A 17,681-nucleotide genomic window follows, 5' to 3' on the forward strand; every position below is an offset into this window, starting at 1 on the left:
CATGATTTTTCCTGAAAACACGGGACAAATGGACATCAAGCCAGGAGTTATCCAACTCCTTCCCAAATTCCATGGACTTGAATCAGAAAGTCCATATTTACATTTGAAAGAGTTCGATGAGATTATAGCTACATTATGTTTTCCTAATGTATCTGAGGATACAATTAGGCTGAAACTCTTTCCTTTTTCCTTAAAAGAGAAAGCTAAGACGTGGTTACATTCACTGCGTCCTAGATCCATTGGCACATGGAACGACATGCAGAGGGAATTCATAAAAAAATTCTTCCCACATCATAAAACGATTACCCTCAGAAAAGCGATCATGAACTTTGCCCAAAAGGAAGATGAAACATTCTTCCAATGTTGGGAAAGGTTCAAAGATTTGGTCAGTTCATGCCCACAACACGGATTTGAAACGTGCCGCATTACAAATTTTTTCTATGATGGACTGACATCTTCCATGCGCCAAATGGTCGAGATAATGTGTAATGGGGAGTTCATTAATAAAGATGTTGACGAGGTATGGGATTACCTCGATAGTCTTGCTGAAAAACACAATCATGGGACTATTACCCAAAGTCGAACACCACGTCTAGGCCGACTCAATTAAAGGAGAAAGGTGGATTATATCTCTTGAAAGAAGAGGATGATCTCAAGTGTAAAGTGACTACGCTCATAAGGAAAGTTGAGGCCATGGAAGGAAAGAAGGATAAGGTCAATGAAATTGTTTGCGGCATCTGTGACTACAACATTCACACAACTGAAAACTGTCCTACAATACCCGCCTTTCGAGGAGTGTTGAATGAACAAGCCAATGCCGTAAACAACTATCAAAGACCTTTTACTGGACCTAACTCCAATACATACAATCCTGGCTGGAAAAATCATCTAAACTTTAGTTGGAGGAATGGACAAACGGCAACCCCTCCAGGTTTCTTTAATCAAAATCCAAATCAAGTGAAACCCCAAGAGGAACCGGTTCAAAATCCCATACAAGAGCTGGCTCAGGCAATGCAGGGAATTACAGATTTTATGCAAAAGATAGACTCTCGTATGACGGTTATAGAAAAGGGGATGCTTCCTGCACAACCTCTCCCCAATCCTAAACCGCAGTACGAGATCAATGATCTCAGCTCTTCAAATCAGATGGGGCATGCTAAATCCATCAACACTCTTAGGAGTGGAAAGATCATTGATAAAACTCTTCCGGTTAGGCCTGAAAAGCCTCAAAAACCAAAAGAGGACAACAATGATGGATCCAGTGATGCCCCACAAAAATTAGAACCAGAACTTCTAGAGAAGTCAGTTGCTTCGTTCCCCCAACGGTTGGTTTCACCAAAACCTCTTTCTAACTCTCAGGATATCCTAGAGGTGTTGAAACAAGTGAAAGTCAACATTCCTCTACTTGATGTCGTGAAACAGATTCCTTCATATGCCAAATTTCTGAAAGACTTATGCACGACCAAAAGATGAAAAATTATTCAAAAGAAAATCTTCTTGACTGAGAAAGTGAGTGCTATCTTAAAGCAAGACGTGCCACAAAATTCAAGGATCCGGTAGCCCAACCATATCATGTGTAATCGGGAACCATCGAATTGATCACGCACTTCTTGACTTAGGAGCAAGCGTCAATCTGATTCCCTACTCGGTATACAAACAGTTAGGTTTGAGTGAATTAAAACCCACCCTAACCACACTACAACTTGCTGATCGCTCTGTTCGTGTACCAAGAGGGATAATTGAGGATGTGTTAGTCCAGGTCGATAGATTTTACTACCCTGTAGATTTTATCATCCTGGACACCGAACCCATCAATAACATGAGCACTCAGATTCCCGTCATTCTTGGTCGCCCATTCCTTGCCACGTCAAATGCAATTATCAATTGCAGGAATGGTATCATGACTATGTCTTTTGGAAATTTGACATTGGAGTCAAACATTTTTTTCAATAACGGCAGCAACTCAGAGGATGATGACGATTTCCACGACATTAACATGATTGACTCTTTCGTGGAAGATACGACACCTCTAACCTTATCCTCCGACCATCTAGAGACGTGCCTGGCCTACTCCCATGATTTTGATGATGACATGATTAGGGAGACGTGCGCCTTGCTTGATACTGCGCCAGTACTTGAAGTTAACCGGTGGAGGCCACAATTTGAAGAATTACCACAAACCGATGTAGTGCCTCTACCGTCTAACCTCAAGCCGCCGAAGCTTGACCTAAAACCTTTGCCCTCTGATTTGAAATATGCCTATTTAGGTCAAGATGAGACATACCCGGTGGTGATCTCTGCCCACCTGGAGAAAGAACAGGAGAGTATGCTTATATCTACTCTCATTGAGCATAAAGGAGCCCTAGGATGGACGATAGCGGACCTCAAAGGAATCGATCCCTCGATTTGTACTCATCACATATATCTTGATGATAATGCAAAACTGCTCGGCAACCACAACGTAGACTAAATCCAAACATGAAGGAAGTGGTTAAGGCCGAGGTTCTTAAACTATTGGATGTGGGTATTATATACCCTATATCTGATAGTCAATGGGTGAGTCCAACTCAAGTGGTCCCTAAGAAGTCCGGAATCACCATCGTAGCCAATGCTAATAATGAACTCGTGCCAACTAGAGTCACTACTGGTTGGAGAATGTGCATTGACTACAGGAAGTTGAATACCGTCACGAGGAAAGACCACTTTCCTTTACCATTCATTGATCGGATCCTATAAAGGTTAGCTGCATTCCTATTACAGTTTCCTTGACGGGTATTCGGGCTACAACCAGATAGAGATAGCCCTGAAGACCAGGAAAAGACCACATTTACATGTCCCTACGACACCTTTGCTTATCGAAGGATGCCATTCGGACTATGTAATGCCCCGCCACCTTTCGATGTATGCTTAGTATCTTTTCCGATATGGTAGGGGCAATATCTAGAGGTCTTCATGGATGATTTCTCTTTTTTTGGTCCATCTTTCAAGAAGTGCTTGGAAAGTCTTAAATGTGTCCGAAAAGATGTGAAGAAAAGAACTTGGTACTTAATTGGGAGAAGTGTCCTTTCATGGTTCAAGGGAATTGTCCTTGGGCATATCATCTCGTCAAAGGAATCGAGGTAGATAAGGCAAAAATCGATCTTATCTCTAACCTACCACCACACAAGAACATGAGAGACGTGCGATCCTTCTTAGGACACGCAGGATTTTACAGGCGATTCATAAAGGACTTTAGTCTCCTCTCTCGTCCATTATGTAATCTTCTTCAAAAGGATGTTCCGTACGAGTGGACTGAGCAATGCCAGGAAGCTTTCACCAAGCTTAAAGGCACATTAACCACTGCACCTATCATGCAGCCACCCGACTGGAACCTTCCTTTTGAGCTTATGTGCGACGCTTCTGATTATGCTCTTGGGGCGGTCCTAGGCCAAAGAAAAGATAAGAAGCCCTACGTCATTCACTACGCAAGTAGGACTCTAAATCCTGCCCAAGTGAACTACTCGACTACGGAAAAGGAACTCTTAGCCGTAGTGTTCGCCTTGGACAAATTTAGGTCCTACCTGATTGGATCCAAGATCATTATATATACAGATCATGCGGCACTGAAGTATCTTCTTTCTAAGAATGATTCTAAACCCCGCTTGATAAGATGGATCCTTCTACTCCAAGAATTTGATTTGGAAATTAAAGATAAAAAGGGAGTAGAGAACGTAGTGGCCGATCACCTTTCTCGCCTTAATACCTCTGATTCCCTTGAGGCGACCCATATCAATGACATGTTCCCTGAGGAACAATTGTTTAGAGTCTCCCATTCACCTTGGTTCGCTAATATTGCTAATTTTCTTATCACAGGTTCTATACTAACACATTGGACTGCGCAAGATAAGAAGAAATTCTTTACCAAGGTGTGCAACTTTTTTTGGGACGATCCATATTTATTTAAATATTGCCCAGATTAAATCTTAAGGAGATGTATGCCAGACGATGAGCATTAGAGTGTCATCTCCTTCTGTCACTCACAGGCCTGTGGTGGTCACTTTTCTGCTAAAAAGACCACGGCCAAGATTCTGCATGTGGCTTTTACTCGGCCCACTATGTTTAGGGACACTCATGAGTTTTGCAAAGCTTGTGAGCGTTGTCGAAATTGGGAGCATTGTCCCGTCGAAATATGATGCCTTTGAATCCCATTCTTATCATTGAAGCATTTGATTGGGGGCATCGATTTCATGGGACCATTCCCCAATCGTTTGGGAATTCTGGATATTTTGCTCGCCGTGGATTATGTCACTAAATGGGTCGAAGCGATTCCGTGTCGAAAGAATGACCATCGCACGGTCATTAAATTCCTAAAAGAAAACATCCTTTCTCGATTCGGAACGCCTCGAGCCATCATTAGTGATGGGGGCTCACACTTTTGTAATAAACCATTTGAGAGCTTAATGAAGAAATACGGTATCTCTCATAAGGTGAGCACCCCATACCATCCTCAGACAAGTGGACAAGCTGAGATTTCTAATAGGGAAATTAAACACATTTTGGAGAAAACGGTTAACCCAGATCGTAAGGATTGGTCAATCCGATTGACCGATGCCTTATGGGCATACCGTACTGCATTTAAAACTCCTATTGGAATGTCTCCCTTTAGACTTGTCTATGGGAAGGCTTGTCACTTGCCTGTGGAGCTGGAACATAAAGCGTACTGGGCGATCAAAAATCTTAATTTCAATCTGGACAACGCTGGCTCGCTACGCAAACTTCAATTGAATGAACTTGAAGAAATCCGGAATGATGCGTACGATAATTCGAGAATTTACAAGGACAAGATGAAAGCATTTCATGACCAACACATTTTGCGAAAATCATTCACGCCTGGTCAATAATTCCTTTTGTACTATTCTCAATTACATCTCTTTCCGGGTAAGCTTCGATCTCGTTGGACCGGCCCTTACATTGTTGTTACTGTTTTTCCGCATGGGGTCGTTGAGATAAGAGATCCCGACAATGGCAAGGAGTTTAAAGTCAATGGACATCGATTGAAACCATTTGTCGAGAAATTTGATTCAGAGGACATGTCCATGCCTCGATCGATCCTGTTTACCAGGATTAATCTCCTAGTCCGATGGAGGTATAGGTAAGTTTCTGTTTTCTTAGGACTAGGGTAGTTGCTTTATTTGTCTGAAGACGGTAAACTTAGCGCTCCCGGGAGGCAATCCAACTCTTCATTTCATTTCATTTTTATCATTAGTTAGTTCAATGTTTGTGGGTAACATTAGCAAACCATCACGAGACTACAACTCGTCCACTAGGGGTAACCTAGGGGTTTAAAGGCTTGTTGCATACGCTAAATGCAATCGAGAGCACCTGCGAAAGTGGTATAGGTAGGATTGTATTTTTGTTATTTTATTTGTTGGTTTCTCTCTTGTGCTGACCGCTCTTACGTAGAAATCTTTGAAAAGCCTCTTGATTCTTTCATTCAGGTACTATCTTTCCATCACTCTTATTTTTCCGTTGTCTCATGTGCATTGCATGTCTATTTCTTTTTACATTGAGGACAATGTAGATTTTAGGTTGGGGGTGGGAGATTAGGTCACCTAATCAGCATTTTCTTGGTCTTGAACAAAAGTTGTGAAAATTTTAAAAAAATTTCTGACATTTTGTTGAAGTCGAAGTGATTTTGACGGCCATCTAGGGCACTTAGAATTTCAAGATGCATGATGTTGGTACTTTATGACTCTTGGATTCAGTTATCTATTAAATTTCACAGCTAAGTTTGAATTATTAATCCATTATTAGAATTTGTAAACATTGGTTGAGTCATGAATTCGCAGGACACATCTCGCTTGCATATTAAGGTTTCAGTTCGATATTAAAGGATTAACTTGGGAAAACTTAAAGGATTGGGCAAATGGTCTTTACCTTAGGTTTGCTCCCTATAGGTGTAGATTTAATTCCCCATGAATGATATGTGAAAAAGTTGGGTGTACAGACTTTACCTTAGGTTTGCTCCCTATAGGTGAGGATCTGATCCCTCTTCTTGGCGTTACTTCTAACGAAAAAATTAAAAAAAAAAAAAATTTAAAAGAATAAAAAGATAATGTGTAAGCCAAGAAGAGTTATCGTGAATTCTCTCAGTTGTTACCAATGATATCCTTAAATATCAAGGAAAATCTTAATGTTGACAAGTCGAGATTAGATTATACATTCATGGATCTCAATGGTTAGAATTTTTCTAATTAATGGAATAATACTTTGAACTTGATTATGAAGTTTACCATGTACTGGAGTCTAGGAGAAAGTAATATCCAACAGTTCATGAATCTAAAAGTTCTCGTATCTGGATTACTCTGCAAAATCACTCGAGTTTATAAATTGTTATGTAATTCTCAACTCATTTTTCGCATACTTTGCTCTGGGACTAGCAAAATGCTGGTTGGGGTTGTGTTGAGGGTCAAATATTGCATATCGACCCATTTATTGCATAGATATACACGCATGATACTGCTTAATGGCCCGATTAATCGTGTTTATAATGCAGAGTGTATGTCGAGCCTGGACCGAAATGGGTGCTTAAAGCATGGACTTAACGCTCGATGACACCAAAGCGTGGGACGGACTCCAGAGACCCAAGATCAGAATTACACATCAGGGACCCAAGAAAATCAAGGAATTGAAGCTCAAGTGGCCGAAAAGTGTCCCGAATGCAAGATCATAGGGTTCCCACCATCTAATCGATTCGAAACTTCATACGTGGCTCGAGGACCATAAACTAACCGCACACGTCAAATTTCAGTCATTGGATCCTCGTGAAAGTGGTGAACTAACAGATCAGTCCATAAAATCTGATTTAGGGCCCACCTGCCAGATACGCTTTAACTTTGGTCCCCACGGTCAAATGAAATGGAGAACAAGATGAATGGTGTGGATTTCTCATAATCATTATACAGTGTATATACTACACTTTTTGCACTAAGAGTGCATGGCAACACAGGGACGTGAACTCTTTAGTGAACTCCGTTTCTGTCATGAAACAGAGACTGAAGATGATCTCAGTGGGCCATCATCATGGTCCAAATGCTCAATCCGAGCCGTCCATCATGCAGAGGGGCTCGATTTAGCCAAACCCATGTTGACTTTATGCACTCATGCATGCACACTTGTTGGTTTCAATGGTCACAAATGGACTGCCCTACAACTATTGCAGCTGATTTCTTTCGTGGGTCACGCCGAATCTGATCCAAAACCATCCCTTCCCAACTGAAATTTCGAGAGGAATTCAATGGACGGCTTGGATCTCTCATTTGAAATAGACAGTGAGCCCCACCATGTCACAGCGAAAGCCTTTCGCAGGCCCTGTTTTAGAACGCAACCCGATTTTTTGCGAGCTGTGGTGTGTGTTCGGCGATGATCATGTGGCTAATCTGAACCGTCCATCATGAAAATGGTTTGCCGAAGATTAAAATCATGAAAGTATCAAAGGTTGGGGTGCACGTACGAACTCACAGTTCTCAGCCAAAGGAGAGCCCCTGCGTTACGAGATTAAAGGACAACATCAGTTTAGAGGGGTTATGGGCCACTATGAGTGGATGTCCAAACAATCCACAACATCCATCTGTTAGGTCATTCAGAACCGTCCGTAGGGACGTTCCCCTTTTTTTGGAAATACACCGTTGTGCACAAACCAAGCCAACGGGATTCCAGCCGTTCCGGTTACGCAAGACAGCTAGCTGCGTAATCTTGGCAGCTGCGAAATCTCTGGAGCTGCGCAATCTCTGCAGGTGCGTAAACAAGCTTCCCAACCTATTCCTTTTGGGACTCAAGACTACCAGAGGGGTTTTCTATAAAGGAGAATAAAAAAGCTGGGAGGATTATTAAAAATTTCGAAGGGACGGTGGAGCAGACAGAGGAAGAGAGAGAGTATTATTTTATTTGAATTTGTTTATTTCGGATTACTGCTTTTTTATTTTAAGATGATGTTTATTCTTGGCTAAACCTCTTAGCTAGGGCTAAGAGGTGAAGCCTGTAGCGAGATGGGAGATTTTACTGTGTGCCTTTAATTCATGAATTAAACTTGATTGTGGTTTAATTATTAAATGAATATTTTTCTTAGTCTTTAATGGTATGTTGTGACTGAAATTACAATGGGTTTGCAATGGCTTTGAATATTTCTTTTCTCTTTTGATGTTTATGACGTCAGGAGGCCCTGTTGTTCACCATCGTCTCATGGGCATGGTAGGATGACAGTACCTTCCTGATCTTCATACATTGTTGATTGGTTGGTAATTAGTTTAATTCTATTGTTTACTTTATCTCCTGGGCATGGTTTGGTGATGGAATCCATTCTAATTCATATACCTTTCATCTCTTGAAAATCAAATCAAGTAAGTTCAGTTGAATTCCATAATCCTTGATGCAGGCATAAGATTTCCCTGATCTCTACAAGTGGATCCTCTAAATCCCTAGTTCCTTTCCTCTGAATTCCTTAAAGTTTTAGATAATTCTTCCACAATTATTTCTTAAATTCTATTTGATTTAGATAGCATCTTAGTCTAGTTCTATTTCTACCTAGTTTCAGGACACGTACAAGTTTCAGTCCCTGTGGATTCGACCTCGGTCTTACCGAGTTTATTACTACATCACAACCCTATACTTGGGGAGTGAACAGAGAGTCCACATAAAATCAGGAATCCACAAATTACTAAATCCCCAAATCCCTAAATCGGCATTGAGATTGAGAGAGATTGAGAGAGAGGGAGGGAGGGAGAGAGAGAGAGAGAGAAATACCTTACGGTCGTAAATGAGCTAGCCTTCAACCGAGCTGCATTGTGATGGGTCATCACGGTCCAGCAAAAATGAAAGATTTAAACAATAGCCAAAGGAATCAAACATACCTCGTCAAAAATTTCATGATCCAGCAAATATTGTGAACGTCCAACCCTGAACCTGCATTTCTCAAATGATTACTCAATTAGCTCACCATTAAATAACCATAAACAGAAGGCATTGTAGTTGTTAACTCTCACCGTTCTTCTTCTCCTTCTCCTTCTTTTTCCTCTCCTTCTTGCAACGAAAGGGGGTTTTGAAAACCCTAGTGAGAGAGACAGAGAGGTTGGGAAACAGAGAAGGAAATGGAGCTAAGAGATAGAGAGAGGGTGAGGTAGCGCGAGAGATCGAGAGAGGGCTGAGTGCGAGAGAGAGAGAGAGAGAGAGAGAGAGAGAGAGAGAGGCGAGGGCGAGGGAGGTTGAGTCACGGGCGGACGCGAGAGAGAGAGAGAGAGAGAGAGAGAGAGAGAGGGATTTCCTTTTCACAAAAATGGTGCGCAGGAGAGGTGCGCGGGAGAGCGGATAAGATTTTAGGGGTTTTTTTATTTTAGGACTTGTGGGGCCCATCGTTGTATATGTTAATTATCCACTCCGTCCATTCATTTTAACGGCTCATTTTTAATATTCATCCAAAAAATGAGTCAGATCTAAGATTTAGGTGGACCACACCACATATTAACGATATAAATTTATTTTTTCATTCTTTCTCATGGTGTGGTCCACTTAGACTTTTGATCTTTCTAATTATTGGGTTCATGCATTAAAATAATATTTCAAAATTGATGGACCGATCAGATAAAATAAATATATTACAATGGGCCCCATGGAGCCCCTTAAGCATCGTCCGTCTCTAATAAAGTCAGATTGAGAGGTATGCTTTAGCTACAGATTATGGAAGTTTTAGCTACGGATTATATCCGTAGCTAATTAGCTACGGATTAAAGCCGTAGCCATAGACCTCTATAGTCTGTAGCCTTTGGTCATTTTTTTGGTAGTGACAAGTCTTGGGTTGAGCCGACTCTGGTTGACGGCATGTGTCTTAGGGTCGCGCGCAAATGTCGAATAAAGGTCGAAGGTTGCCGGACTTCGACAGGGAGGATCGCGAGAACCTACGGAATGGTATGGACTAAGATACGGGTCTTACAAAGTATATTAGAATCCGATGAACACCGACGGACGATGGTTCAACACCACTTCTTGCCTCAACACCTTGACACATGCACACACTGATTCTTCACCACTTGTCATACCCACGTTCAACGCATATTAAACTTCTTCAAATCTTACCATAAAAACCTAGCCACATACGTATGATACCCTAGCTACTTTATCCATTACAATGGATATAGGTGAAAGAGGGCATCACACACCTTCACGAACCAAAGGAATAAGGGAAAGTAGAGAGAGAGAGAGAGAGAGAGAGAGAGAGAGAGAGAGAGAGAGATGTTAGGGTTTGGATGTCCCCCAATCTCTTATGTTTTATTTGAAGTGATTTTGCAATAGTTGCAATAATTCCATTAGTAACAAAAGTAAAAATACCCAACATGTCCTACAACTAAACTTATGTATGTCCCCCAATCTCTTATGTTTTATTTGAAGTGATTTTGCAATAGTTGCAATAATGCCATTAGTAACAAAAGTAAAAATACCCAACATGTCCTACAACTAAACTTATGTAAGATAGGATAAGTAAAGAAAGCTAAACACATAGTAATGGTGTAACACTCACCACCAAAAATATTGTTGAGGGCGTACATCAATTATAGAAGTAACAACATTCAAATCGTCTAGGTCTACTAGTCACAATGCCCATCAATTTTTCCAAAATATTCATCTTAAGAAGCCATGTTTACGTACATTGGGATCCTTATCTGAAACATTACATGAATGCGAAAGTTACAGAATCTATACATGGCAGTTTGAAATGTAATAGGAGATGGAGAGAGACATACCTTTTAATCTTCCAGCTACATATAAAGCTTCTTCTGCAATAGGATTCCATTGTTCGACACACGAGTAGTTTATGCCTAGACCAACACTCAGTCCTCTCAAGAGATGCACTGTACGGAGAATTGAAAATAGCTCCTCCAGAAAAGTCTAAAAACAGAAATGAAAACGATATAGAATGTAATGGAATAAATCAGCATGAAGCAAACAAATTCAAGAACACAAATCCAACTCCTAAATCCAGCTTTATTTGGGTGTCCCGAAACACCTGAAATGTGCGACATGAACATAGTTATGTATCTATGTTTGGATGCAGATTCATGTATATGCATATGTTTTTGTGCTTATGCATGTAAATGTTGTTCATCACATTATAGCCAACCATATTAGAGTAACAGTACCTCAATCTTATCCGTTGCATATGCAAGGAGTTACTTGATTTATATATATATATATATATATATATATATATATATATATATATATATATATATATATATATATATATATATATATATATATATATATATATATATATATATATAGCTCACCGTCCAACTAATCAAGATGACAGAAGTTTCTTCCCAAAGTCTCGCTTGGTTTAGACAGGTGCATTTGTTTCTGCAAATCATGCGTCTTCTCCTCCATGCACTCCTTGTGAGTATTGATTCAGAAGCCATGGATCACATGACAGGTATGTTAGATCTTTCTTTCACTGTATCAACTTTTTCTCAGTTGTGATACCATCAGAATAGCTGATGGGACTCCAGTTCCAATTAAAGGTAAAAGAAACATCTTATAAAAAATTTTCTTATTTAAACGGCAACAACACATTAAAAAAAAGAAAAAAGAAAAAAAAGAAAAGAAAAACCTCAAATTTCTATAGAGGTCTTCCACAAAGATGTCGTTAAACTCCTCGACAACAAGGCCCAAGTCACCATATTGGACTTGATTTTCTTTAACATGGGTAATCAAGCAGGATACTCCGTCAAATATCCCACATGACCACATGTAAGTGTAACTTTTCCTCTTAGCCTAAACGGACCGAAAGACCAACCCAATCATTAACAGAATTCAGAAGCATCCACGAAACCTCGAAAAGCATGAAGAAGGAACACATATTTCCAGTGCGAAACTCGCAATGCAGACAGAGATTGCCATCTCCTTGTCGAAAGCACACACTTGGGAGAGTCATTCTTCTTAAATTTTCAAAGGAGAGGATTTCTTTGTCCAAGAAAATACTTCAGCATGAGGAGCCGAAGTACCAAACTTTAATACATGGTGGCCTAGGAAGATTTGCAGGGATATGAGACTTAAAGAACCCCTTTGCCAAAAAGGTCCCAAGAGATGAGGGGACTGATCCTTTCATCCCTCTTGTTGGAGGGGAGGAAGGTACCTCTGAGAATGCAAAGCAACTATGAAAGCACAACAGTTTTTGAAGTCCAACTGGCTTCTTAGTTCCACACTACTCACCCAATATGTCCTAGCAATCCTTGATAAGGATATTCCTATATGAGACCAAGAATAGTTGAGGAATCTATCCAGAAAGGCAGTAACCTCAACCCATGACTTCCCTGAATTTGGTTCTATCATCATTTGCCAACTCTAAATCTCACTCCACCAACAAAGATTTTTCTCACGCCTCTTGGTAGGTCACTAAAAGTTGAAATATCCTTCCACATAAAAGAGTCCCTTCTGTTTCTAACTCCAATAGGAATCCTATCTTATTCCCTTTCCTCATAGTTGCTAGAAATTATGTTCCTCCATAAAGCTCTCCTTATTTGCTGCCAAAACCTCACCCTCATTAGATAGAAAGGTCCAATTATTATCTCTAATTCTTCCAATTGCAATACCCTCCTCATCTTTAGGTTTTTAGATGTCCTCCCAAATCAAAAGTGGATATTTATAGCTATTTCCTCTTCCCTCCCATAGAAAATTACATATTCTCAAGCTTCTTGGAAATCCTTGTTGGGAATTTGAGAAGACAAATAATATGTTGGAAGATTGGCAAGCATAGAATTGATGAGCATAATGTGACCTACAAAGGAAAGAAAATATCATTTCCAACCACAAGCCTCGTTTCAAACCTTTCAATTACCAGAACTCAAATGGAGGAGTAGGGAATGACCCCGACAGAAGCCTCAAGTATTTTAAGAAAAGAACCTTACCAAGTTGGCCACAATCCTCGATTCCATAGCTACACTGTGAATAACACTTTTTGGAGTTAATAAGAAGGGCTGAAAAAAATCTAAAACACCAAAGAATGTCTTTAATGATATAGGACTCAATATTTATTATAATGATCGTATCATATGTGAACTAAAGATAATGAGGACTCAATATAGTACAATAATCGAGATCCTTCATCTTGATAACGGGGGAGAATAATTGGCTCGTAGGTTGAAAGATTGTCACCTTGACTAGTGTATTGAGTTTCAAACATGTCCCTATACCTAAAATGATAATTATTTACCTAATGGGAAATGTCTAAGGTACTACCCTTATGGCCTCCCTATGGTCCTTACCTACACCTACACATGTATTGGCTCTTGGGTGGCTGGTAGGGCAGAAAGTTGGGCGGGTTCAACCCGACCGACCCATGACCGACCCGACATTGGGTTGGGCTCGGGCAGGATATTTTGAGTCCGATCTTAAGCTTGGGCTATACAAACACCAACCCCATAAAACTTGGGTTGGGCTCGGGTTGAGGTCTCGGGTTACCTGACCCAACTCGAACCCGATCAATATATAAGTTACTTATAAATTATAATTGAGTGTGGATCGTTTGTGTCGAAGGCACACTAGTGATGTCGAGTCTCATTTGTCCACGTCATTTCCAAGGACTCAAGCTAACAAGATATGCCAGATTTCTCTCTCCCAAATAGACTTCGTGCTATGCTACATGACTTTTAAAGGAGTAGTTGTCTTATATTTTAGCTTATTTTTTTAAAGAAAAAAATGATGTTTTTTATAATGAATAATCATATATTTAATTAATAAAATTATAGATACAAAAAATAAGTCCTATATTAAAATATAATAAACTAATGTAATAATGAAAATATTAGCACATATATACCCGACCAACCCGATCAACCCGACCAAGCCCGTTTGGGTTGGGCTTGGGTTAAGAATTCACAACCCGAGATTGGGTTGGGTTGGGTTAGGGTTAAGGTATAGGAACCTTGGGTTGGGTTAGGGTTGAGCACCAACCCGAGCCAACCTGCCTGACTTTCAGCCCTAGTGGCTGGTGAGATGCGATAAATTTCTTATGATTGATCATCTTTGTAGCATAGAAATGATAATCATCAAGTGTTGTTATATATATACACAATGTTTAAAATATCGACAATAGCGGCAGAAATATCTCACAATATATCTTATATCCCACCTATGCGATACGAAACGCACAGGCAATGTTTTAAATATCGTTATTGCGTAATGTATCGCAGCCTTGGAATACGGATACATATCGGTTATCGCATGGGATATATCGGTTGTATCGCGTGATGTATCACCATTGTTGGGAAACATGGGAACATTGGGAAATTGGTCAAATTTTTCAATGAAACTTTGAAGATTATTGAAAAAGACATCAATACACACTTAGAAATCAAAACATTACAATAATAATAATAAATTGCACATAATAAGGGTTTCCTTGTATGGGGTCCTAATATATGCGCTTTCCAACTGAATTGATGTAAGTATATTGAAAGTTTATTCATATATTTATAAACGTAAGAAGACATGTATGGAAACACAAGCAATACATTCAAAAGCAAAAGAAGAATCACTAGATCAGGTTACATACATGTTTAACTTTGTGTTTGGATACAAAGATTGTAACTGATTTGCGAGAAATTGAGAATTTTTTATTTTTCTCAATTTTCCACAACTTGAGCTATCTCTCCTAAATCTCGAAATCGAAGTTCCAAATCCATGATTTTTAATGGAAAATATGAAGAATCATATATTTGTAACAATTTAACACTAGTTTAATGTGCTTTTCAACAAAAACATGGATCAAAAATTGAAAATGCACACTGGATCGGATTGGTGGGATATATCGGCACTACCTGTGTGTTTCTTATCACACAGGTGGGATACAAGAATATATCGGCTAATATCATCGATATTTAGAACACTACACACAAGTAGTGCTGATATATCTCACATGTTCGATCCGGCGAGCATTTTTAATTTTCGATCATTTTTTTGTTGAAATTATGTTAAATCAATGTCAAATGGTTATAAATCCATTGGTTCTTCATGTTTTCCATGAAAAATCATGGAGTTGGAGCTTTGATTTTGATATCCATTGGTTCTTCATGTTCTCCCATGTTTTTTCTTTTTTCTTTTTTTTGAAACTTTCCTTCATTCGAAACTTTCCTTCAACAAGCTATCAATTGAGACCTAGCTGGTGTGTTAATGTCACCAAGTTCTGTGGGTCCCATTATGAGTTATGTGTTATATCCTAACCATCCATCCATTTGATGAGCTTGTTTTAAGTCTTGAGCAGGAAAATAAGACATATCCAAAGATCAGGACCACACTGCAAAAAACAGTGGGAGATTGAATGTCTACCATTCAAACCTGTTTGGGGTCACTTAAGTTTTGGATCAATATGATATTTGTTTTTCCTCTTCATCCAGTTATTTTATTTTTTACCTTATAAGCAGATTGGATGGAAAATAAACATTACAGTGAACCCTACTAATGTTTTACCGGTGAGAATCATTGTGCCCACTGCTATTTATGGTGTGGTCCAGTTAAGATTTGAATATGATTCATTTTTGGGCCAGTGATCTAAAATAATATTGCCAAATGGATAAAACGGGGTGGATATAATAGCTACATCAATTTGGGGCCATGTAACTGTGATCTCCTTTGAACCGTCATACAACTCGGAGCTACAAGTCTTCGCACGACACGTACCCACACCAGCCAGGTCGGTGGTGGCTGGTACACCAGCCAATCCGCTTCCGTTTAACTGATCTTATAAAAAATCATGCATGTCACGTGGGTTTGAAAGTTGTGGGAACACAATAATATCCAATGTACGCATTGAATTGCCGCCTTTTTCGGTAGGAAGCGGGTTGTGTCCTATCCCACTTGCAGCCACAAACCGGCAGATTTGTGAGGGAGACACCTTGATGTATCTGTGTATCAAAGCCGTCTATCCCTTTTATTATATCATTTTAAGGTATTAGCCTAAAAATAAGACGAATCTAGCGCTCAAGTGAACCACACTAAATATTAAACTTAGGTTCATTAAAAATGGATAAAACATGAAATGCATGAGTCATCCATGGTATAGTTCACTTAGCGTCGCATCTGCCTTATTTTGAGCCTATATATTAAAACTATCTGAAAAAATATGTGGACGGATTGGATAAAACAGATAGATCAGGGTTGGCCCCACACAAATCTACCTATTGGTGGACAGAGGCTGGTAGATTCGGACGCAATCCGCTTCCTTTGATTTCGGATCCTCTGATTGCGTCAAGCGAAGAAAGCGAGGTTGTTGCAATCCAACTGGACGGGAGCAGTACCTACCGTCATGACTGACTGGCATAGACCCAATGACGATAATGGAAAGCCGCAATACTCTCCACGTGCTTTAGCTGGGCGCGAATTGATTACGGCCTTGCCAGTCCCAAGCTCGGCAGGGCACCCAGGGACCATCATGATGTATGGGTTTATCCACACCGTCTATCCATTTTACTCTATCCTTTCATGTTAGTGGGCAAAAAATGAAGTAGATCTTACGCTCAAGTGGACCACGAAATAAGGATTATATTCTTACTATTGAAAACTTTTTAAGGGCTACATTATCATGGAATATTTCAACAATAGGGATCATTATCATTGCTGCTTTTGGTGTGGTTTGGTCCAATTGAACCTTGATTTGCCTCAATTTTTTAGCCTATGCCCTAAAATGACAGGGCAAAATAGATGTACGGTGTGAATAAAACTCATACATGGGCACCTTAGAGCCCTGGAAGCTTGGTACAGGTGGGGTAATATTCTTTTCGGAAATACTTGGGCTCATTTAGGATATAATAAGCGGAGATAAATGGAAAATAGAATTGGAGGGAATGAATTGGGAGTACATGACTTACATAGTTGTATTTGTATGCGGGAGTAAATGAAATGCATATCAAATCCATGACTTACATGGTTGTATTTGTATGTGGGAGTAAATGAAATGCATATCAAATCCAAATCTATCTGCTTGGATGGAAGTAAACAGTACGAATTGAAATGCATTTTAATTTTTTTAAATGTTCATGGTAGTATATGTGATATCTTAAATCAACTTGAATATCCCTAGTGTGTGGAGAGAAATGCTCACCTTCGCACTAGTTTTCACGAAAATTTGTGAGAACTTTTTCAAAACTCATCTCCACAAAATATGAATCATCCATGTGATGCAACACCCCATGAAAACACTAGGGCCCAACTTTCACCCTTATCCAAAACATTGGTGGGCCAAGGCAAAATACGGAGAGAAATTAAGGGAGAAACTGTTTCCTTTTTCCATAGCCCACCAAAGTTTTAGATCAGGGTGAAAGTTGGTCTCTAAGGGTTTCATGGGGTGCCACATCACATGGAAGATTCAGATTTTGTGCTCATATTATAGGAGATGAGTTTTGAAAATGTTTCGAGCTGTGTAGCCCCACCGTGATGCGTGTCGAACATCAACACCGTGTTTTTGATGGGTCCCCTTTAAAATATGGGATATCCCAAAAATCAGCCATGTATGGAACTCAGGTGGGCCATACCATCTAAAATCAGGTAAAGACATGCCTAAAACATATAAAATCACTTGGTGGGGCCCACCTAAAATTTATATGCTTCTAAAACTTGGTCTAACCCCTCATGCAAGTGGAACACACATAATGGATGGG

The 17,681-nt window shown here is 39.7% G+C and overlaps 1 long non-coding RNA gene and 1 other non-coding gene across 2 annotated transcripts; both read right to left on the bottom strand.

Moving 5' to 3' along the window:
* Nucleotides 1-304: 304 nt before the first annotated feature.
* On the bottom strand, nt 305-411 carry LOC131241562 (small nucleolar RNA R71). The gene has a single exon (XR_009169122.1). It is a non-coding gene; the product is annotated as a small nucleolar RNA R71 (small nucleolar RNA).
* Nucleotides 412-10,390: 9,979 nt separating this feature from the next.
* On the bottom strand, nt 10,391-11,194 carry LOC131239968 (uncharacterized). The gene is made up of 2 exons (XR_009168540.1): nt 10,773-11,194; nt 10,391-10,691 (listed from the first exon to the last, which is right to left on the bottom strand). It is a non-coding gene; the product is annotated as an uncharacterized LOC131239968 (long non-coding RNA).
* Nucleotides 11,195-17,681: the final 6,487 nt, after the last annotated feature.

Source organism: Magnolia sinica, chromosome 3, assembly GCF_029962835.1.
Source record: "Magnolia sinica isolate HGM2019 chromosome 3, MsV1, whole genome shotgun sequence".
In the NCBI taxonomy this organism is placed as follows: Eukaryota; Viridiplantae; Streptophyta; class Magnoliopsida; order Magnoliales; family Magnoliaceae; genus Magnolia; species Magnolia sinica.